This window comes from Cardiocondyla obscurior, linkage group LG06 (assembly GCF_019399895.1).
Source record: "Cardiocondyla obscurior isolate alpha-2009 linkage group LG06, Cobs3.1, whole genome shotgun sequence".
In the NCBI taxonomy this organism is placed as follows: Eukaryota; Metazoa; Arthropoda; class Insecta; order Hymenoptera; family Formicidae; genus Cardiocondyla; species Cardiocondyla obscurior.
In genome coordinates this window covers 5,679,293-5,702,754 of record NC_091869.1, presented here as the reverse complement: position 1 = coordinate 5,702,754, position 23,462 = coordinate 5,679,293, and the positions used below count along the sequence as shown (strand labels likewise).

Sequence of the window (23,462 nt, the reverse complement as noted above, 5' to 3'; positions counted from 1 at the left end):
ACGGAGGCTGGACCAGTCGGTTTCGAGACAAGCTCGTCGGATGAAACGAGAAAGAGATCAGCTCCTGTCCGCTGACTAATGGGTTCGCTGCGAGCTCCCGCTCGTTCGACCCCGTTTGACCCCGGATCCGTGGGACGCGCACAAACGTTTACGAATCGACACGGAGTTCCCGCGTGACGAGGCAGAAGACGAACCCAACCGACTCGCGCTAATAATTAAGTCTGCCAGAATTTCGAGAAAGAGATTTCCGTCACCGCAAAGGTCATCTTTGGCACGCGTCGTGATCAAAGTGACGAGATGAGCTGCGCCGGCCGCAAAGCGTCGCGACGGGATTTCGAAAACAATCTCGGATCTCCGTAGAATTGTCAGTATCCGAAACAGGCGAAGTCGAATCGACGAAATCGAACGCGGAGTAACGACCGGTCGTTATTAATCATTTTCTTGCAGTAACTTTGATCGTGAATTATTTTAAAATTTAATTTTTTAAATATATAATTTTTGTCATAGATTTATTTTACAGAAATATTTGTATTGAATTCAAAGATTTTTAGTTAACAATACGCTTAAAAATTAAGAGGGTCGAGTGCTTTCTTTTCTATTTTTTTTTCTTTTTTTTTTATCCTGGGTTAAGCACTGTCAGAAATCGAATGCTTTTCATCACGGAAGCGAGTTCTGATGCGTGCAAGAAATAATAATGCGACCGAAAATCGATTCGTGTGCAGCTGCGAAGTACGGTTTCGTATAAATAAGTTCCGAGCGGACAAAAAGCGGGGGGGCCGGACCCGAATTTATTTTACCTCCGCGATCGTTCTTCAAACAAGTAATTGCAGATTGAACAACATGCAACCTCGTGGTAATATCACACCTAAGGGGAAAAAAAAAAGAAAGCGAATCTCTCTTTCGATTCCGCTTAAATTATTTCAACGAGAAAACCACTCTATAAGCAGTAAAAAAAATTAAACACATTTTCAAATTTATCTCTCAAAATTTTTCTTTAAATTAACTCGCGGAGAACGCGTTAAATTCGGTGGAAACATATTTTTGTTATACGGAAAACTCATAGCGCTTCGATTTCTACTCTTCCTCCGTCTGTCGAGCTCAGTTGGCGGCTCGAAGGCCTTCAAGAGCGCCTCTTTTGCGCTTTATTCAGTCGTACGCAAGCCGCGGGTCCGTTCACTTCTCTCGTCATCGTGGTGGAACCGCTTCCCTGATAACGCTGATTAAGAGTTGCGCGACGAGGTAAGCCGCGTTTCGCGATCGCGTTCGGCTGTACGAGCTCTGCCGTCTCCGAGAGCGATCTCGGCGGCTATCTTCCGAATTCCTGGGTGTGTTGCGGCCCGCTGGGAGTGCGATATCACGCGTTACTCACGGACAAAGAGTGATACGAAAAGCGGTGATAAGGCGTGACGCACGCTCGCCAGCTGATAAGCCGCACTTTCGGCGGTTCGACGCAACTGCTGCGTCAAATAACGATTATTATACATGGTTCGTAACGACGAAACTGTGCGCGATACGGCTCGAATAACTTCGCGTTTTGCAATAATTATCTCTTTCCGAAAATTAGCGCGCAGTTAAATTAAGCAGAGTTTCTCTCTTTCTCTCTTTTTCTCTTGCTCGTCGTACGTAGAAAATTCCATAATTCACGCTCGCGATTCGACCGAGAATACCGGCTCGCCAAGTTTGGAGTGTCTCCGAAGAGTGCGCGGTGACAGGGAACGTTTTTTATCAAGCTGCCTGCACGGCCCTGGCGCGGCCCGGTTCTCATGAAGTGTTCCCCACGTGGTGTTCAGCCTCTCCGTCGTCTCTCCGCCGGATCGTCGTCCACTCTCGCTCGCCCATGTGTTACGGCGATCCAGGCCGCGATGACCTAACCAGACTGTCAATTAAAATGCCACCATATGCCACTTGAGCCGTTCTAAATTTCTACCAGCGAGCACCCGATTCTGCTAGTCCCTTTCGGATCGAAGCCGGCGGGAGGAGAAGGAGAAGAAGGAAGGTACGGGATTGCGTAATCGCGTAAGACGGAAGCTTATCTCTGTCCCTCGCGAGATAACCGCGCCGTGGTTACTTTCACCGGCGCAAAAAGCAAACGCTATTGCGGCGGTTATTTATATGATTGTATTTTTAGAAATTAAGTATTCTTGCCGAGAGCGAATTTTACGTTTTTTTTTTCTCTATTTTTTATTTTTTATTTTTTTCTGCGAGAACGCCAGCGTTCTGGATTGTGGAGACAATTAAACGGCCGCCGGATCGAGATTATTTACCCGGCGCTAAGTTGGCGTAAAGTGATATTAATTGGAAGGCGCACGACGTAACGCGCGGTTATTATCTCGATCGAGGCGCTCGTACGCGTTTCGCAAGCGAAGCACGCCACGCTGTACGCTAAAAGGAAAATAAAGTTACTCTCGAAATCCTAATTACGTGACGTTTTCCAACGACAATTGCGATTAAGTGAACTTTGAATATAATCGGACCAGTCGTATTTACATATTAGAAGCGCTATAAAATTATAACCGAGTCCAGAAGCAACCGCGAGGTTCTCTCTCGGTGCAGCTGGCCGGGGTGGGACTCAACCTCCTAGCCGACGTCTAATTGTTCGAGCTGACTGGATATTATTTATCTCCCTCGGAAATCGACAGTCGGCATAAATTCATCCGCGGCTATCGCGGTCCTCTTAATTCCCACGCACGTCCGTCTTCCGAAACATCCCGAGCCCGGCCCTTTTGTCGTCGAGGGCTCCCTCGAAACTTTACGAGCGCTGTGCATGTCTGCTCGGCGTCGGGAAAGATTATACGGGAAAGGGAGGGGGGAAAAGAAAGAGAGAGAGAGAGAGAGAGAGAGAGAGAAAAAAAAAGGGAGACAGATAAAACCGAGGACGGAAATAGAGAGAGAGACGGAGTGAATACCTTGCACCCCTGACTCATCCGGCTTACGTTCCTCTCTCGTGACGAATCGAACGCCAAGGTAGAAGGGCGAGGGGCGACGAAGGGACGAGGGGTGGTCGGCGAGCCCGGGGGATGCTCGAGATACGGCGGCGTGTACTCGAAAAGCGCATTAATGAGTCATATGCGAGTTTTCTACTTGATTCCCGTCTAATTATTTTCGACGGCCCGGACCCTTTGTGTTGTCTGTTTAATTTAAATTTAATAGCGCGGGACTCTCGCTCGTCATTGCCGCTCCAATATCCGCTAATGATCTAATTAAACTTTCATTTTTGCTATTAATTAGCGATTGTGCCGCGACGCGGTAACAAAGACCCGAAAATCATAGCCGTTTCGGTCGAAGGGACGTTTAATCGAACAAAACGCGAATTTTCCGTCTTTAAGTTTTAATTCTCGCACAATCTTGTGATAAGAATCGCCTTTGGTTGTAAAATATCGCTCATAAAATCGCAAAAAATATATTGGAAAAAAAAGAAAGAAAAAAAAAAATATATATAAGCGACCTCGTTTGGCTCGCCAGTTCTCTCGGTGCCGTTTTAAAGACCATCGCGTCCCTTAAAAAATCCGTAAATCGCGCCCCGGCTGCGGCCGCCAGCAAAGAAGTCGCATTACTCTCGCGGCCGTTATAGGGCTGCGCTCATTAGTAAATGAGCCTCGGGCAATCGAGCGGCCGCAGGTGTCGTCTCTCTTGGGCGAGCGCACCTTCGCGCCCTTAAGCGCGAGCGGCGTAATGCCTTTTGTTAATTATTACCGCGACCACACTTGGGGGCTTAAAATCTGCCGTAAATAATCACTGGAACAATACCGCCCCCCTGCTTCTCTTAATCGTGCGTCGAAGGACGGTCCTTTCGCGTCTTTAAACAATCGTCTGAATTTCTTACGCGAGTCTGCTTCCCTTATCGGAACTCTCCGTCTTTTCTGTCTTCCTTTTTTTTCTTTGACAATTTAATCTACATTTGCGGACAAAACTGCGCCGCAAAGAAAAGTCCTGTAATTTTTCATGACGCGAAGATGTCGAATGCATAAAGATCCCTTTCTTATTCACGCCGTATCTCGCCCTCGCGAGAGCATCGAGGCCTCGGCGGCAAGCCAGCGAGAGGAAGACGCTCTAATCGGGTCGGCCGATAGCGAAAACTGTCCGGAGGTTGTCAGTTTATTATTCTCCCCCGAGTCAATTAGTGGCGACACGATGCGCCCCGGCGCAAGAAGCGGAACGGCTTTCTTTCTCTCCTCCGTCGCGTATCTGCGTATCGGGGCCCGTCTGCGTAACGCGCGCGGTGCGATATCGACTGCTCCCATTGGCGTCGTTTCACCTCTCGCATCGAATTCACGACAACGGGCGGATCGCGCGCTCTCGCGAGCGTAAAGTCGAGGGTGGCTAGTGGAGCAGATAGATACAGCGGTGGCTGGCGCTTCCGCCGCCGGCGCCGGTGAAATTCACGATACCGCGCTTCCCGAGAGAAGAATGCCGGTCTCAAGAACAAATAAGAATTTGACGCGCGTTTCGGTCCCGCTAATAAAAGAAAAAAAATAGGCTGGGATTTGGTCGACGTTAACGGGAATAAATTTCGTAATTCTCGAGAGCACCTCAGAATTTTTCAACGCAGGGTAGTTAGTAAGTTAATTAATTCGCCGGCCGAGGAGTTCTCACGACGCGCCGTGAAGACGGACGATCGTATCGATCGAAAACGATAATTACTCGACTGGGTGCTACTCGTTTCGACGCGCTATCGATCCCGGAAAGAATTAAATGCTTATTTGTTTACGGGTGGGATTTGTTTTTTTTTTATTCGTCCGATTGATTCTTTTGGTGAAGCCGGGTTGGTCAATGATGCGGATGTAGTCGCAAAAATGCGTCCGCGGAGACGCGAGTACGCATGTTCGCGCGGTGTTATTGTTATCGAGCTGTTTTATTGAGCATTGTAGCGCACGTTGCATTGACAGTACCAGCATTAACGAGCCATTGCCCACTCCTCTCTCCATTGATGGCTCTTTCGATAATTGATATGATAATTAACCATTTCTCTGTACCGCGGATTGTGGCGAACGCGGCCGCGTTTAATTGTCGCTATATTGACGTGGTATTTTAATGGCTTCTCAGAACGCGATGCATTAATGAGATTGAGAATGCTGCCCGTACACGGCCAATTATCTTAATCCAATTTCTAATAACACACTCTCTTTCTCTCTCTCTTTCTTTCTCCAACAAGAAGTCGAACAAGACGCCTTTTTCCGACTTAATACGCCTGAAGAAAATTTGGTAAAAAAACAATATCTTGCAAACGTATCGTCTTTAAATTACTCGATAAAAATTCACCTACAATCGTGACGTCGTCGTTATACTAAAAATCATTATAGGTTCATAAGAATTGAGAACCATCTCGAACTTGTACAAATTATTAAATGCCATGGCAGACAACGGCTAACGAAATTTTTGGTACCGGCCATACTTTTCTTAATTTTCTTTTTTAATTTCATTATTTTTATTCATCATCATAAAATTCTAACTGAAGTCAACGCCATACTTTACTGTAATCGTAGCACAGAAGTCTTTTTCCGCGTAGCGGGTACGTCGAGGGCGCCGTCGAAGTGCATCGACGGCGCACTCGGCACGTCGTGTACGCCATCAGCCGTACAATGAACGTTATTAATGCCGCGTGTAACGCCGCGTATCTGTCCAGTTCCACGCGTTGAGATTATCGTGTAAACGATAACCGACGAAGTACCTTTTGTACATCCGGTGTAGCGGCTGTAGTCCCGGGGACCCGCCTATCTGCGCGCGTGTGTTCGACGTAGGAGAATGCATCGCGATGCATCGCTGCGCCGACGAGAGGGAGGCGTTGGCGGGACGATGAGCTGCGGACGACAAGGGTCAGCTGATAGCGGACAATTATCTTTCAGTGCGGCCCGAACGATCGAGGCCGCGGCTACGTTGCCACTAAACGTTCTGCCTACTTTGCGGACGCGATCTCATTGTCAGTGCCTTCGGTGCCTTTATTTTATTTCTTTTTATTAAATTAAATTTATTATTATTACTATTAAAAAAAATTTTTTTTTTTTAATTTAATTTTATTCTTTTAATGGAAAGCTCATCGGCGAGACAATACGGTAACTAAGCGATTACAGATTAAGTGTCGAAAGTCACCGTGGCGAGATGTAAAAAAGCGGACTGTCTCCGGCCGCACGAAAGTTTCGAATGCCTCGAGTGTTTTAATTATTGGACGAGTAAATTGGAAATTGATTACACCGTCCGTCCGATTTGCATCGCGCAATATCGCGGTAACCGGTAAGTTCTAATTAACGCTTTTTTACAAACTTCGTTGCGAATCCAGGCGAGCACGGTTCAAATACTTGACGCTAAAAATCACCCAGCGGCTTCGATATCCCAAGGAATATGATATTATTAATAACAAAGCGATCGAATATTATTCACCCGCGCGAGGAGATTGCGCTCGAACGCGAAGAAGCGCTCAGGGCACCGAAATCGTTTTACTTTACGAAAAGCGCGATATGACTAGAATGGGAACGTACCCGAGGTGATAAGCTGCGCAAACATAATCTCAAGGCTCGAGGCATTAAGGTGGTTTTGAAATTTTTATCGGTCTAACGCGACGTTTATTTACTTTTATCTGCTAAGTAAAACCGCGGCCCCGCTAATGCAATCGTGCATTTTGCAACGGACGGTTTTCCACCGAATCATTTCCGCCTACTTCGCTTCATTAATATATTTAATTAGTAGGATAATCGCGCGGAATATCATTTAAAATTTCTTTATAAAATTTTCACCCGGCCGGTCGAGATAAAAACACGTTGAAAGAAAGATTAAATTATATTGCAACAACATCGAGAATATTAATTGTAAAAAAAAAAAAAAAATGTATTACTCTGGTGCTTCGACAATTTTGCATAGATATTTGTAAATATATATTGGCTAAATTCCTGTCGTTTTCCTTACTACCGCGAACTTGTTTCACGGCTTTATTTTCGTAGCGTATTGCTTCGAACCGCAATACTCTATCAGTTATATTAAATTCCACGCACCGCCCGCGATTTCTCCAATGCCACGTAACGAAACTCGCAAGCTGTCAGCGATAAGTCAGCGAACGATACGCGACGATAACTCGTCTTTTCCACGAATAAAAGCCGGCTATCTGCAACAAAAACGGGACTGCGAAACAGCCGAGTTGTAAACAAAACGGAAGTTGCCTCATGCAAATTGTACGCGGAGGCGCTTAAAATATGAACTAACATTAAATAGTGATATTAATAATAATATTTATTATTACCATTATTATACGTGAATAAAATAAAATACCTTCGCAGCTGAATCACGTTGCCCATTTCCGATTCATACATCGCGCATTATTTATTTTAATCAGCGGGTCCTTTAAAGTGACGAATGCGGAATTGGACGCGATGCGAACCGGTGGCGTCAGAAATATTTATTATTTATTAATTTAAAAATATCCGACACGCGCACACACATACGTACATGTTGGATGCTATTTTTTCTCATATGCACGCGTGTGTGTACATTTGATTGCACAATTAATCGACGTGATCCTCAGACGCGCTTCTTCCGCGACGCGGGGAATCATTAATACGCCGGGACGCAAGAATCCTCGCGGCGAAATTGAATTGTGAAGGGGCAGGAAGAGTCCATTCCCGCCACTTCCGAGCGTAATACTTAAATGGAACGGAATCTTAAATTTAATCGAGCACAGCGTTTCCACTCGGCACGCTAAGTGGAGCTGCAAGTCGCGCTTAATTTGTTAATAGAAGCGCGAGCGCGGACGGAAAAATGTTTAGAAATGTCACTCGGGGTAATTGATACGACGACGCCCCGCTGCGAATCGAATTTGCCGTCCTCAAGGTGGGCCCGTGAAGGAATTAAAAGTCCGGTCGACGGTACTTACTCAGCCGGCGGAAGCGAAGCTTCTTTTTCACCGCCGTGCCGCTAGCGATCAATTTTTATTCCCGACAGGTTGAACCGACGAGTTTTACAAATCCAACGAAAAAGTTAGAGGAACTTTTTAATTAAAAGAAAAATTAAATAAATAGTAATAATAATAATAATAATCAGAAAAAAGTAGCGAGTCTTTAATGGTACTAGAGATTACAGAGCGCGCGTCATTAGAATTGAACATTAATTAAATTATATTAATTTCTTTGGGATAATTACAATTGAGTGACTTACGGCCAACGGCGTGTTGCCAGTTCACTCATTTGTATCTTCTAGTTAGGTTAGGGTGGGTTATTTTTTTCCTTCTTACAGTGGCAATATTCTGAATTATTCTGATGTGTTGTAGCACTTCAAATTACTCGACAGTATATTACATTTTTTTTTTTTTTTTTTTTTTTTTATATAGTTGCAATTGCTATACTAACATTATCACTCGAGAGACAAACGATCGAAAGAATGACGGTGGCGATTACCGTGGCGATTTTTTACGATTATGTTTAAGTAGAAAATTATTCGACATGCTTTTCGAGAACCTGAAGGACCTAATAGACCCCGCGTGGAAAATTTGGAAGAGGCACGTCCGGATAAACAGGTCTGCGAGGTCCTTCCGGAGTTTCCTTCTCCTTTTTCCCTCGGCTCGTTTACCTCGTTGGTCAAATTACGCGACGGCGAGCCCGCACGGGGAAGCCTGAAATGGGAAACCGTTTCCGGGTCCGCGAAAAGAGGGAACGGGGGAGAAAGAGAAAGCGGGGTACCAGCGAGAGAGTCGTTTTAAGATGGCAACCGCCTCAATTGCGCGAATTAACCTCTAACGAGAAATCTCGACCCCGCCGAGGCAAGCCGGGAAAGAGGCGTTTTCTTAAGGCGGACCGAGTTGACGGAAAAGTTTTTCGCTTTCCCTACAATTCTCGCGACAAACGAAACCGCGGGCAAGTCCCGGCCGTTTATCTTCTTAATGACAAAAGTGCTTAGATCGATGATCTCGCGGCTTGTCTTTCAATTAACAGTTTCCTTAAATTTGAAAGCTGGATGAAACAATGTCTTCTCGCGAATCAGACCATCTATAATAATTTTTTTTTGTTTTACAGATAATTAGAACACGTAAATTTTTTTTTTTTACAATTCTGAAAGATTCTTTTCTCTGCTTTGGCGAGAATTAACAGCGGCGGTTCTTTGAGATTAGTTGGTCTTTCGGGGATGGAGGGGGTTAACTGGGTTGTAATGTAGAAGCGTATGGAAATCTCGGCGGCGAAATTAGTTTGTACGCCGGAAAATTTATCACGGCCACCCCTGTCGTGCGCGTATCGCGGTCTAATGTAAATATTATCGTAGGCTTGCGCGGCCGTTACGCAGCTCGTTTGCAGTAAGAAACTGCGAAAGCGCGAAGAACACGGCAAGACAGCCGTCCGTTCGCCCCCGATCTTTATTCGAGCGGCGAAAATCCTCGTCGCTTTAAATATTCGTCAGCGCGCTAATGGACAGGGTATTATCCTTTCTCGCTCGTGCCGTTCTCTCCTCGCGCTGCTTTTTTTTGTCTTCTGGTATTCCTCGTTCGTAGAATTTCCGAAGTAATCGTTGACATCTTTTTGTTCGATAATTTAAAGAGTAAGATAATATGTCAAAAAATAATAATAATTAGATATATCTACTGCTGTAGCTAATGTAACGATTAATATAATATTAAATCTGAATATTAATATTTATAATATAAACAGAAAAATTAAAATTACATTTTATAATGCAAATATAAAAATACTTTTTCTTTTTTTCTCATCGAGAAAAATTCCTCGAGAAGAATTGAGGCTCGAGTTAGCACAGCCGACAGCCTCTAGCTCGGCGGATATAAAGTTGCGCACGTTCAAGGGGATATCCCGGAAACTCAGTTCTTCACGGGCAATGTTAACGAGACTTTCTGTCACGCGAAGGCCGGCCGTCCGTGCCACGCCGCGGGGACAATTATCGCGAAACAAAAGCGCGCTTGTCCCGACGATGGCCTTTACCACGACCGTGAAAGATAATCGAGTTAATCGTCCTGCATCCCGAACCTCCTCGGCGCCACCATCTCTGCCGCGACATCCCCGAGATCGAAGGGTCTAACAAACGTCCGGTAGTAACGAAGTTGCGTTTTTCGTCGTCGACAAAAGTTCAGTGAACGCCGAAAGGAATCCCGCGTCTTTTCTAAGATTTATTTTATTTCTTGTTTGTTTGCTTTCTCTTTTTTTTATGATTTAATTCTAAACTAATTCACAGAGAAAATTTTGTACTAAGAATTACTCTGGTGTCACAGAAGTTGCGGACTAGCTTGGAATTACGAGTTTAAATGCTGCGGCAACACAGAAATAGATTAAATACCAGCGTGGTAATTTAATCTTGCACTGGGAGAAAAATATAGTTACTTTTGATCTCGACTATAATTTTAAATTTCTTACTACAAGTATAATTAATTAAATTATTAAACAAAAAATTAATTATAACCCTCTGATTTCTTGATTTTTTTTTTAAGTATAAAATTTACTAGCACAAAATGGTACAATTTTCTCGGCGTTGTCAGGGCTAAAAAAATATAAAAACATTGTAAAAAATAAAATAAACTAAACAAGCTCTAAAATTAAATAAAAAAAATTTTTTTTTTAAACAGTTTAAAATAAATTCGTGATACATAATAACGCACATTGTGCACCAGCGCCCACGGAAGAGCCGTGACGAAATCAGAGCACGCTGCAGTTTCATTGACGACATTCGGATATCTAGGAGAGAGCGTCGCTCGCGGCAGCGACCGGATTAAGTAACGCGATTAGGACCCAAGCGTATCTCGCGCGACTGGTCCGCGTGACTTACCTCGAATCGCGCGTCTCGGATTCGCGGCAGACACGCTCCCCGTATTTTTCGCGGAAAATTGATCTGCTCGCGCAAAGAGGCGAGTTACACCGAGAAAGTTGCACCGAGAGCCTATTGATTCCCTCGTGGCGAGACCGGGGGAGAACAGAACGAGTTAGGGTGAAAGCGAGCGAGCGAGAACGAAAACGACAAAGACCGTAAACGAGAGCGAGAGAGAACAAGAGAGAGAGAGAGAGAGAGAGAGAGAGAGAGAGAAAGAAAGAGAGGCGTCGAATATTCGAAAAATGCTCGTCTGCGGATGCGTTCGACGGGAGAGAGAAGGGCTGCCGGCCGATCTGCAGAGCGCAGGGTGAAGAGCAGCGTCCCGCGGACGTGTATGTTTATGCGTGCATGTGAAGTCTGTATGTGTGTGTATGTGTAACGGTGGAGTGGGTCAACGGCCGGGGAGCACAAAACCGATGCTGGAAATAATGCACGGCCCGTCGTCGCGCGCGGAAAAATCGCAACATGGCTGTCGCGTCACATGCACTTTTCGCTCTTCTTTTTTGCGCACCGGCGATTCCCCGGACGATTGATTGACGGATCATAGCAGTCGGCAAGCGCGCGCGTGTCCCGTCGTTATCGTGTAATATTCCGCGCCGCTTTCCCGGGAAGGGAGGGAAAATCCGACGGAGACGCTCGGAAAATTGACGGCCGGCCGTTTCGATCGCCTAATCCGGTTTCTCGCGTAAAACGCGTGGAAACTGCGTGTCCTCCAACTGCCGGAAAACGCAAGTCGCCGAGAAAACACTCGAGAACGCTTCGACTGTTCATCAATGATCGCAGGAATATTCTGCAACGCCAAAGGATGTGGGTAATTTCCGAAAAAAAATATAAAGTTTACCTTTCACGTAGAAAAATGGAATATTTCTTTTGTTTGATTAAGCCTCAAAGTTTTACGTTAAATAAAAATAAAGATTTGTTAAATGTCATTGCTAAAAAAAAAAATTAAAAATTAAAAAGAAATAAAAACCGAGAAGACGACCGAAATGAGAAGTCTGTAAAATGAGAAAAATCTGGTTTATTTGTCTCCGCGTTTGGTCCATTTACGATTGGCGCACGTAGATCTTCTATTTTGGCGTTATCGAACGGGTGATAACATTTATCCTGACGGTAGGATTTAAGTAGCGAGACGACGGGCTTCATTGTGATTCCGGGAACGTTTGATACCGCATTATCTTCGCTTTGTACGCCTCGGCGGCCTCCATACCGCCTTGTCTGCCTTTGACAGTCATCTCGATCATCTTTTTCTGGAAACCGCGTCGCCTCCTCCTCGCCGCGTCACCGGTAAGCGGCTGAGGCATCTTTTCACCGGGACTTTTCCGCGATTTAGCGCCGCGAAAAGGCAGAAGCGGTCGAAAACCGTCGGCGAGAACGCGAGAAAAGTCTGCGACGGGGAAAGAGAGATCGATCTCAGCGATCCAATAAAAAGTAATGGTTCGAAAAGCCCGGGCGGCAAGTCAACCCTGACACCTTTTAAGCTCCGCGAACGAGAGCGGGCTCGTCGTTCCTCTCGCCTTTCCGGCGTGAGGTCCTTTCTCTTAGCATAAACTCGATGCGACGGCACGTTCAGCTGCGCGAAAACCAACCGAGAATTTCCCATAATTTGTCGCGGCCTGTCGTACGGTTTTCTAAACGATTTTTGCAACCTTCGGCTTTTCACCCATTGGGAGAATCGAGCGAGAATTTCTTTTGGAAAAATTTTATTCGATTCGCTTCGATTTCGAAATTATCTTTTTTCCTCCCTCCCCCTCTTTATTATTCCGCAAAATTATCTTTGACTTTCAAGTAGATTGACGATAAAATTAAAATTGAAATTCATACGCGAGTGTCGGCGGCGGCAAATGATCTCCTCTTTAAAACCGAGCGCAGTGGCGAGGTGATCTCGAGAGGCGGATCTGATTTTTTCCGCGTGTCGGATCCCGAAAGGATTTCTTCGCCCTGCTCGACTGTCCCTCTTCTGGGTCCTCTTTGCTGTTTCCTCGTCGAAGGCTGGAGCCGCGGAGGTCGCCCATTATCGCTGAAGAGATAATTAAAAAGCCAGGCGCATAGGAGAGATATTAAAGTGTCGAAGAGAGACAGGAACGGGTCCTTATCAACGAGCCGTTATCGCCCAACGACCGTGTTGAGGCCGACTCTCCGCTCGCCCTCTTGCTCTTCACCTCTCTTGATCTTCCCTGCCCACTTCAGTGGTCTCTTCTCCTTTCGCAGTCGGCATGCACTCGTCGGCGCATCAGTTCTTTCAGAAGCAGTCGCCCCTCGCATTTTAATTTTTATCAATATATATTCTTTTCGTTGCGAAAGCAATAAAAATATTATAAAATATTGCAGAAATAACGAATTATTGAATCGGAACTAAAATAAAAGTTTCTAATTAAAATAAAACGCATATCTGCGAAATTATAATTATAATAAAATAGCAATCTAAAATTTCAAAGTTTACGTCGAGCAACGTTTACTCTTTCCCTGCCACACGTGGCTGTTCAAATTGCTATTAAAAAATATATACTATATACATATATTTAAAAAATTCGATTCTTGGTAGCATTTTAGTCAGTGCAACTTGCAAGTTAATGCCGTATCGACTCCGCGTTCTCTTTAGAATGCAGAAATCGTGTCCTAATTAATAATCCAGGCGACACTTGTCACCCGAGAACGGGCGACGAGAATTATGCGACGCGCATGTCATTAGCATGACATGCTCAAGTAAATCATTATCAAGAGGCCCGCTTGTGTACTCAAAAGTGGTCGCCGGCTAAAAAGCTCGGGGAAACGCTGATTAAGACGAAAGGGCGGATCGAGCGCAGGGGGGTGAGAGACTGCCGGGGCTCGCAAAAAAACCAGGCGGGAAAGAGAGCGGCGGTGACGTCACGCGGCACCACTCGACATCTTATTTCCTACGTGTCCCCCGCCGTGATACGACGGGTAATCTACAAAGGGAAACCCTTGGAGAGTCGCCGGAGGGGGAGGGGGAGGGGGGTGTCCGGGGACACGCGTCGCAAACGTGTCACGTGATCGCCCGTGATAAGGGCGCGACCGTTCGCCCGCGAGAGTTCGATTAGCGTCCGATAATTGGCTCGGCGACGTCTCGTACGCGTTTCCCGGCCGGCGTTTCCGGCCTCGCGAAAAGCATCCGAGCGAGTAGAGTGACGTAGCTTTCGAAGGAAAAGCCTCGAAGAGGATTTTCTCGCGCTATTAATTAAAAAATTAATTACGAAGTTATTTTATTCGGTGAAAATTAAAGAAACGTTAAATAATAATAATAATAATGGCCTGAGGGAAAATTTGCCCGCGGTGGTCGCCTCCGCGATTAGCATCGCCACCGGATGCGTTAATATTGTCGAAGAAGCAGCGTAGTTTCTCTTCGGTCGTGGGCGGCGTTCCACTTTTCAGGTGATAGTGACGGATTAGTTTAGCGGTCCATATTAATTTCAACGTGTAATACCGTGACACGCGAGATCCAATTAGCGGTCCGGGCGATTTTTTTTTTCCTCTCTCTTCTCCCGCATCCTTTTTTGGGGTCGTAATTACACATTTGCCATGCGAGCGCATTTGTTTGTCAAACGAGTCGAGTTCCGCGAAACGCTTTTCTGCCGAGGAGGGAACGTTCGACGCGAGATAAATGGACCTTTCCTGGGCGTGTGTGCATTTTTTTCGTTAAAACATAAAAATAAAAAAAAATACGAATCGCGCACGGGCGCGGCACGCAATACGCTAAACGAAATTAACTCGGATATCATTTTTCCACCGCGGTCATAAAGCGCGCTCGTCGTCGCTAAATAAAATGAGGAAAATCGACGGGATGTAATTCACGTAAATTCGTGTAATTTTAACGGCCGAGCCATCGCCGGCTTTTCCGCTACCTTAATCATCTCGGGAACAAAATGTTGAACATAATCTATCTACTTTTGTATTTATTTTAAATAGAATTATTTTTGTATTACGCACGCAACCATTTCCTCGCTTAATTACAACGCGCGTGCCGTAAATTATTTTTTTTTCTTGTTTATTTAATTGAATTTTTAATTTTAATTTGGTTTGAATTTAATTCTTTTATTTTATTTAATTGACTCGCGTGTCAATCGATAACGTTTATATTACTAATACACAATAAATTTGCATTTATAATAAATGCTGTTTAATTGTCGGAATGAAACCTAGAATATTTTGTACATCTCGCTGGTTACGATTCGCTCAATGGTGAAATATAAAACCGCTCAAGGTCCTCGGCATCGTTGGCGGTGCCCTATCGGTGTAATGACACGCTGGCTGTTCCTTTCACACCGGCACGACCGTTCATTTAGAAACCAATGGAAAGATTGGGCGCAATTGTCTCGTCCTGTATCGAGTCGTATACGATGCTACTGACCCTACATGACATTAATTCTCGTCTTGCGTGTCGCAATCGATTCTTTACGAGGATCGTTCACAGCGGAAATGCGAGCGTAACTATTTATCGTATCGCGTTGCACCGTAAATTTTAATTGAGTGCTATAACAGAACGTATAAAATACGAATAATAATAATAATAAAATAAAATAGAATTTAAATGTAAAAAATTATACTATAAAACAAAATAAAAATTTCTTTTTTACTTAAAATTGTTGTAATAAATATTGTATAATATAAAACAAAAAATATATATATAAATTTAAAAAATATGTAAATAATTTTTTTTTAATTTAATAATGAACTATATGCACACCCGTCGAATTTATACAGACGCGGCCTTTTTCTTTTTGTCAATTTTTTGTAATTTTTTTTTTGTTTTAACGCACAAGTGCGCTGGCAGGATTTTCGACGCAAAAATCGCTTAAATCGAGGACAAGCCGAATTAACAATTACCATAAAATTCTTGTGTTCAATTCGTTATAACGGATGTCACGCGCCCGCACCTGGCCGCAAAAACGGAAATTATTCAACCGGTATTAAAATCGCCATTCTCCATTACGGTCATTTAAACCGGTATATTTATCTGTCACTATAAATGGCGTGTTCGCGATTCCATTAGCGGAATTGTGATATCGGCTTTTCATAACTGGAAACGCGCGGCGCCAACTTTCGGAATCGATGAATCGATTTCAAAGGGATGTTAATCGAAAAAAAAGCCATTCCTGCATTATCGTAGAAATGTTAGCGAAGAAAAGACCGCGATATTTTGTCGGAATTAAGATTCACGCGACGACAGTGAAACAGCTGGGCTCGATTTGAAAGCTGCAAAGTCACGAGATACATCGCATTGATTTTATTGCGCGTTTGACGCATCACTCTTTTGCAACGACTCCTTTTACATCAACATCGTCGATCCAGCTAGCTTTAGTCCTTGCAGCCGCAGGGCGTGATTTTTCGCAATGTAGATAGGCGGTTTCCGGGAAATAAGATAACGCCTTGTTCCCCGCGAACGTCGCGCGGAAATCGATCACGTTTTCGCCTCGGAGCCATCGACGGGGCCTGTTTTTCGCCGCTCGGAGAGCCGATATTCGCGAATTAGGGAGCGTAGTCGCGAAAAATCACCATACAAATGGTGCGCCGAAACTCGTTGGACGCGCGATATTCGCTTCTCGTCGCGGAAGTTTGATCCACTTCTAAGCGCGACGCTTCGCAGCATCCACTTTCCGGAACGAAGGGGGCGAGGGGCGGGGGAGGAGGCGCAAATATGTGGCGTTTACAAGTCGTCCTCGTTCGAACGTACCCCGAATACATATTGCCTGCTGGCGGTAGCGGCGCAATTAACATCACTCGAGGCTCAAACCCTCGGCTGAGGGGGTAAGCACCGCCAGAGAGAGTAATAGTTTTCCCAGTCAGCCGTTTGCAGCCTCCCCCTTCGTCCTCCAGCTCCCACCACCCGCCGCTTCTCCCGTGCCCCGTTTTTCGACGACCGTCTTACTCCGCGCGTGTTATCCATCTCTGTCCATCTTGGCGAGGTCCACATATTTCACCGTGGCCGCCTCGAAACGAGCCTCTTCCTCGGAAAATTCGGCCAGTAAGAACCGAGAATCGACTTTTAATCACTTCGGCCTTCGGAGAATCCGCCGAGACAAAAGTTGTCCGTGGAAAAAGGTCCAGTATCTAAAGAAAGGGATAAGAAGACAGGTGTGGAGGACAAGATTGCGTTGTCGAAGTTGCCGATCGCTCTCAGCGTTGCAAAAAAAAAAAAAAAATTCTTAAGAAAATTAAATTCTGTTTTTTGTTAATTTTTTTTGGGAAGGGTACTTTTCGAACTGTACTTCTTACGACTGGAAGGGCCTTCTCTTCGTTGTTCCGCCGTAACGCGCCCTGGTTCCACCCCGTGCCGTTTCTTTTGACACTCGTAAACCTGCCCGACTGTCGTCGCGGAGTTGTCCTGCGACTCCCGTTGTCTCTCTTTTCTGTTCCAGTCTTCTTTCTCGTCCACTGCGAGTCATATCTTCTCATTTATTCTCTCCCGCGCCCCTCCGCCGTCGTTCTCTATTCTCTCGCTTTGCATCCCTTAGATCGTAACTTCTCTTTCGTTCTCCGCGGCTCTTTCCCTCCCGCTTCCCCTCTCCCCCTACGTGTCGTAGCTTCTCATTCACCCCTCGTTGCTTTTTCTCTCCTCTGCTTTTTCGTTTCGCCTCGCTCCTTGCTCCCGATGGTCGCCATGGAGACCGCTTTCGTCTCCGTCTACCGTCTTCGTGTCCATCCGTTCTGAAAACATTGACTTTGCCGCGTGCGATCGGCGGTCCACGGATGATCGGCGGAAGTGCGTCCGTTAGGCTCGAAGAAGATTTTTCGGATAGAAAAGCGAGGAATAAAAAAAAAAAAAAAAAATGGGCTCTTCTCGGTAGCGCAGCTTGCCGTGCGCGAATTAATTTTGTCAACTTGTTATTATATTTTTATCGTACCAGAAACGCAAGAAGGTAGCAATAAAATCAAAAGACTACAGAAGTTGTCACAAAAGTTAAAAAAAAAATATTCCTTCAATTATCTATTCATTTGTATATTAAAAAAATTAATTAACAACTAACGACTAAATTATATAAATTATTAATATAAAAATTTAAGAAAAATTTAATCGATCTAAATCGTCGGTGGGATCGGAATTATCTCGTCAGTCAGACCCGCTTAGCAGGTCTCGTTTCCAGTACTCTCCCACGTGAATCCGCGGTGCAGGCTTTTCCTCCGCAGTTGCAGCGGGCGAAATAACAATTACCAGCCCGTCGCCCCCGCGAAGAGAGAAGGACAATGCCGAGTAATTTTGTATGAATCCCGCGGAGAACGAGACTCGCCGCCGCGACGAGGGGGATCTTCCCGATAGAACTTTGATCCTTATCGCGCAACTTTGACATCAGCAGACAATCGCGCGTTGAAGCGCCTCGTTAGCCGTCCCGCGTATCGATGTCGCTCAGCCACTTCCCCGGGATCTTTCCCGCGTAATGCTCGAGGTCTCGGGTAAACTGCATCGCAAAGTAGCGGCCGGGCCGTCTCGCAGCTGAGTTTCCCGGGGCTCTTTCCGTTTAGCGGCCGGTCAGTCCTGATTATTCCGCGTCCACGACGTCGTCATATTCGCGTAGAATCGCGAGCGAAAGAGCGGTTGAAATCCTCGACTCGCGGATGCCTCTCTCGGTCGCCTGACGGTGAGTTTATCGACGAGGACCTCTTCAGCGATTCCTGGCGCGGCCGTGGAACGATTTTTCATCAAGACCCGGAGTCTCCTTTGTTCCTCATTATGATTCCGGCGCGCGCGGACCGCCGCTCCCACTTTGTCACTGTCTAATAAAGCTTTTCGCCTTCTTGGCAGATTCACGGCGCCGCCGCGGTCTTGAGTAAACTTGACCCGTCCGCTAATGGATTCGGGAACACTCCTCGTGTCCGCTCGGGTATGCAAAGCGAAGCCGGCGGGAGTAAACAGGAACCAGTTCCAGCGATAGCGAGACCACTGGTCGACTTTAAACGATCAGATACACTTCAGCTAATGAGATTATTCGGAGTCGCCGGCCGAGAAAAGTTTTCGGTCCGCCGGAAGTTTTCGGGCCGCGCACTTTCGACCCGGGCGATAAACCGACGAGTCCACGACACTTCCCGCTTCCATTTGGAGAACGTTCGCCGGTTGAGCGCTGAATAAGTCAGGAATCCTTCTCGCGTCTGGTGAAATTTGTGCGCCTCGCTCGACGCGTTCGTCTCGCTAGGAAACGCGCGAGTATATCACGTATTAATTAGTGGATTAAAGAGCGCCGGCGAAACTACGTCGGTCACTTTGTCGATTTTAATTAAGTCGTTCTTACGTAATGATTCGCGCTTTCCGCGGTCGAGTGTTGCCCTCCTAAGTGCTGGGCGGAAAGTTAACTGCAAGCCCGCCCAGTTAGTTCTTTCCGCAACGCTAGGTAAAAGAGAGAGGGCCGCTTTCGAGCTCACGGCGTTATTGCCATTAGCAATACTGCCCACGATTTCATTAATTGCGTTTGCAACGAGAACGCCGCGAGCGGAATAAATATATAAATGACGTAACGGCCCGACGCGGTTCACCGTCGGAGACACTCGCGGCCCTGATTTTCCACGGTAGTTAATTCTCTAACTCGATTGAACGACATTCTGTCGATGGGAATACTTTAACCGCGGCCTGATTTAGAAATTCGCTTTATGCACTTTTTTTCCGGCGAATTTAATTTTTTTATTATTTTCTTTCAGACGTTCGCCAGCGAGGCTGAGAGGGTCCAGGGAAGGTCCAGGGAAACGTGAAGTCAAAATGAAAACTCCACGTTACGATGTAAGTAATATTTCTACAAACGGATTTGTTAAATAAAGTACATTGAAAGGAAAATATTAGTTGCTTCCGGACCCAATCGTAGTTTAATAATTTTTCTAACAATAAATGTAACTTTTGTTAATTAATAAACGTAATCAAGTTTGTCATATTTACCGTTAGAAATAAATATTTAAAAATCACGATTAAATCCGAACGTAACTACTTCTTTTCCTCTCAGTGAAGAAGGCAGCCTCCTGCCGGCTGCAGCTCGCGAAAAGATTCTATCAAGTCGCCCGGAGTCTCATATTTATTCGGCGGATGACGAGTTTCGGATCAGCAGAGCTCGTGTTCACGCGACGTTTCCACGTCGTGCCGTGACGAATTTACATACTCGGACCTAGCTCGAGCTAATATCCGGCCGGCAAGTCGGTGCATTAATTGCATTAATTCCCGAAAGTAGCCCGGCTGATCGGCGATGGCCGCCGGCCCCGCATACATCGGGACAAAGTGCTCGGGGGAGAGGGAGGGATCACCGTCGATCCGATGAACAAAGGTAGGGTCAAGCCGACGTGGGAGTGGAACGTCTGCTCGCAGTGGCGCATTTACATTTGTAATCGCGTTCGTCCGGGTCGCGCCGCCTAATCCTCTCGCGAGAGCCCGATCAAGCTGAGTGCTGATCGAACGAAACAGATGCAAACTGTTTATTAGCCATGAAAAGAAGCGGTCCAGTTGTCGAGTCCAGACTATTTAATCATTTCACCGATACATTTCGTCCTATACGTATTTTCTTACAATCGAAAATATGATTTCAATTTTATATTTTATTTTATTTTATTTTAATGTATGTCAATTTTTTTTTTTGTACGTTAGGCTTTTGTGAAGAATTTAAATTTATCACACCCTTGAATTAAATTCTCGAAAGGATTCAGAATTGTTACGCGTTTACGTCACAGCAATGAGATCAAGAATATGAGAAGATCGGCGTTCTTCAGCCGTTAATGTTTCTCAAGTAAACAAGATGAATCCACGCGATAAAGTAAAGAAAGAAAGAAAAAAGGGGGAAAAAGAGCGAAGTAAGCAAAGTAAGCCAATTAAAATTGCGGTGTATTTATCGTACAGTCGCGTTTTATCACCGCGCGAGCGAGAGAGTATAAATGTTTATTTGATGTAATTAAATATCGCCATAGGAGTGCGGAAATGAAATAATGCCGCCATTATTTCGCGCAAAATACGCATTCCTTTAATTGAGCGCTACCAATTAACCGTTGGCTGTTATTCGCGCTTAATCTCGAATCGGACATTCTTCGAATTTCACCTTGTTCAAATTTCTTTTCCTCCGCGTTTCTATGCACGCACGTCACTTTCGCGACAATTTAAAATTCCCGAAATGGCGTTTGAAAAACCGACCGACGCTAAAATTGCCGCTCGCGAGCTCGTCGATGTTATAATTCGCCGGTGGCTGCACAAAGCCAGGAATTCGCTTCGCCCGCGCGACAAACGCGTTTCGGAACTTTTAAAACAACACGCGACTGCACGAAGTTGAAGTATGCGCCGGAAATGCCCGGCAAACTTCCCCCAAAGCGTTAAACCGGAATGCCGCCGAGTAAATAAATAAATAAATAAATTCAAATGGCAAGATTTTATGAAATATTCAAAATTGTTATATTTTAATGAACAAAATTGTTATTATTATTATAAAAGTATTTGCATTACGGAAAGCCAATAAAGGCTTTTTTAAAAAGATGAGTTCCCCGAAATGTAATGGTTGCAATTGACGGAATTACGCTGCGAGTATCGGCGCGGAGTTTATTGTTGCAATTTTCGAAAATATTGTTCGACAAACCTACAGGACCGTGGTTTGCATATTCGCAAACAATAGAAACCAGCTATACACATTCAGACGCGTTTATTCATGCCGGGCGTGTATTTCACGAAGTGCCCGGTTGACTGTAAAAAAAAGTTTACGGCCGCGAATCGCGGTCTCGTGGAATTTTCTTCCGGCGGTTATTACGAAATGCCTGGCCGGGATTAAAGAGATAAATATTAAGAATGCGGGAAGACAGGCCCGACGTTTCCCATGCATTTATGAAACACTTCCGGCCGGATTATAATTTCAAATCGAGCCAGCAGGAGAAGATTCGGAGCCGCCTCGCTTCGTTTTAAAAGAAGAGATCACCGCGGCTACGTGTCTTTTCGTGCGCCCGCGGGAAAGAGGGAGCACAGCCGCGACATTATATCGCATTCGAATACAATGGACGACTCATTAGCATTTCGTACCTTCGCCAGATCCACCTTTGACCCTTTCGAGCAAACGGCTTCCACATGTGCAGACGCGGGACTCCGAAAAAATGTCGCCATCCTCCTTTAAAACTTTCGGCACTAGCACCTGGTTGGAGATCGCTTTCTCTCGTTTTTTTTCCTTCCGGCGAGTTTGAACAGAAATATCAGAGGCGCTGAAATCAATTGATTAAAACACATTAGTTAATTTAATTATATTTATGGGTAAAAATACTAAAAAATTATTAAAAAAAAAAAAAATAAAATAAAATTTATTTATTTTGTAATATAAAATTATAGTTTGAGACCAAAAGTTGCTCCGTAAGGCTCGCAAGTATTCTACTTGATCGCGAGTTCAAGGCAGATTAAATATTTCCGCCGCAAAAATCTCGCGAAATGCCGTGTAACAACTTGCCCCCCTTCGATCTTTTTAAATTATACATCTCTAAGTAGTCATCAGGCCTCGAAGGAAATTTCTTAGAGCGGAGTTTGTTCAAAGTCAACCGGAGAAGTCAAATATCAGACGCGGAGTTTGGAATACCCTTCCCGTTACGTTTCCACGGAACGTCTCTTAATAGCCGTGCATCTTTGTGCGCTCAATCCTCCCTTCAATTATCCCCTCTCGCGACCGAGATTCGCGGGATTTTAATCAGAACGCAAATTAACCGGTTAAACGGGAGGTAATGGAAACAGTGAGTGCGATTTACGGATTTGTAGACGCAATTTAAAAAATAAAATAGAAATTTAAATACTCGGCTTGAAAATAACTTAAAAAAAAAATAAAGTAAAATAAAATAAAATCTGGCTTGGAAATAACTAAAGAAAAAAAAAAAAAAAGAAGAGTTAGCCTTTCTGGCCAGTCCCTCCTTCCTACCTGCCAGGAACAGCGGGAAAAAAAAAATTACAACCCCGAAAAACCGTAATATGGATGTGCGTACGCCCGTCGAGCTGGGAAGGAAAATCTTTTCGCTTTTCCTTCCCGTTCGAGAAAGCAACGGGGAAGCGTGTCCGCATCGCCACGCGTTTAAGTGAAGAGCCCGAGACGGGAGAAAGCCACGGTTTAGAGTTCGCGTCCCTTTCTTTTTCCTTTCCGGCGGCGGAAGCAAACCGCTAGAGAAAAAAAAAAGAAAGAAAAAAAAAAACCGCCCCGCAAACCGGTCCGACTGCAGGAATGTGCGCTTTCGTGAATCGGCAAAAGGTGAACACCTGGCCGCGCCGGGGTTTAATAGCACCGAAGGTCACGGAATACTTTTACGAAACCCTTTATCAGCTCAAATACCTTAATATAAAACATAGACGAGGTATATAGCTCTCGACAAGTAAATTCAATTAATTTAAAGAAATAACAGAAGTAATAAAATTGATTTATTTAATTTTATTCGATCAAAGGAAGCGACGATATAAACTATAAATATCCCGCTGAACAACGTTCCACGTGGACTTCGATTTTTCGTTGATTGCGCAACTGTCGACGTATATATCGCGGGAACAAAAGTCCGGTGCGCTTTCTGGCGTGGATTGCGAAACTCGCTTGCCTCAGGATTGAGATCATCCGCGCGACGCCGACATGCAAATCGCCGGCGACTTATCGGTGAGTCTCGTTCCCAATTTGTACCCCGCGGAATCAATAGAACGACGAAGGGCCCTCGAGGGCTTGAGGACTCTCTTCCGGATAAATCGATTGCCCCCCCCCCACCTT

General features: G+C 45.1%; 1 long non-coding RNA gene across 1 annotated transcript; it reads left to right on the top strand.

The window, feature by feature from the left end:
* The first annotated feature begins 93 nt into the window (after positions 1–93).
* On the top strand, positions 94–22,603 carry LOC139103227 (uncharacterized). The gene is made up of 2 exons (XR_011545848.1): positions 94–1,996; positions 19,429–22,603. It is a non-coding gene; the product is annotated as an uncharacterized lncRNA (long non-coding RNA).
* Positions 22,604–23,462: the final 859 nt, after the last annotated feature.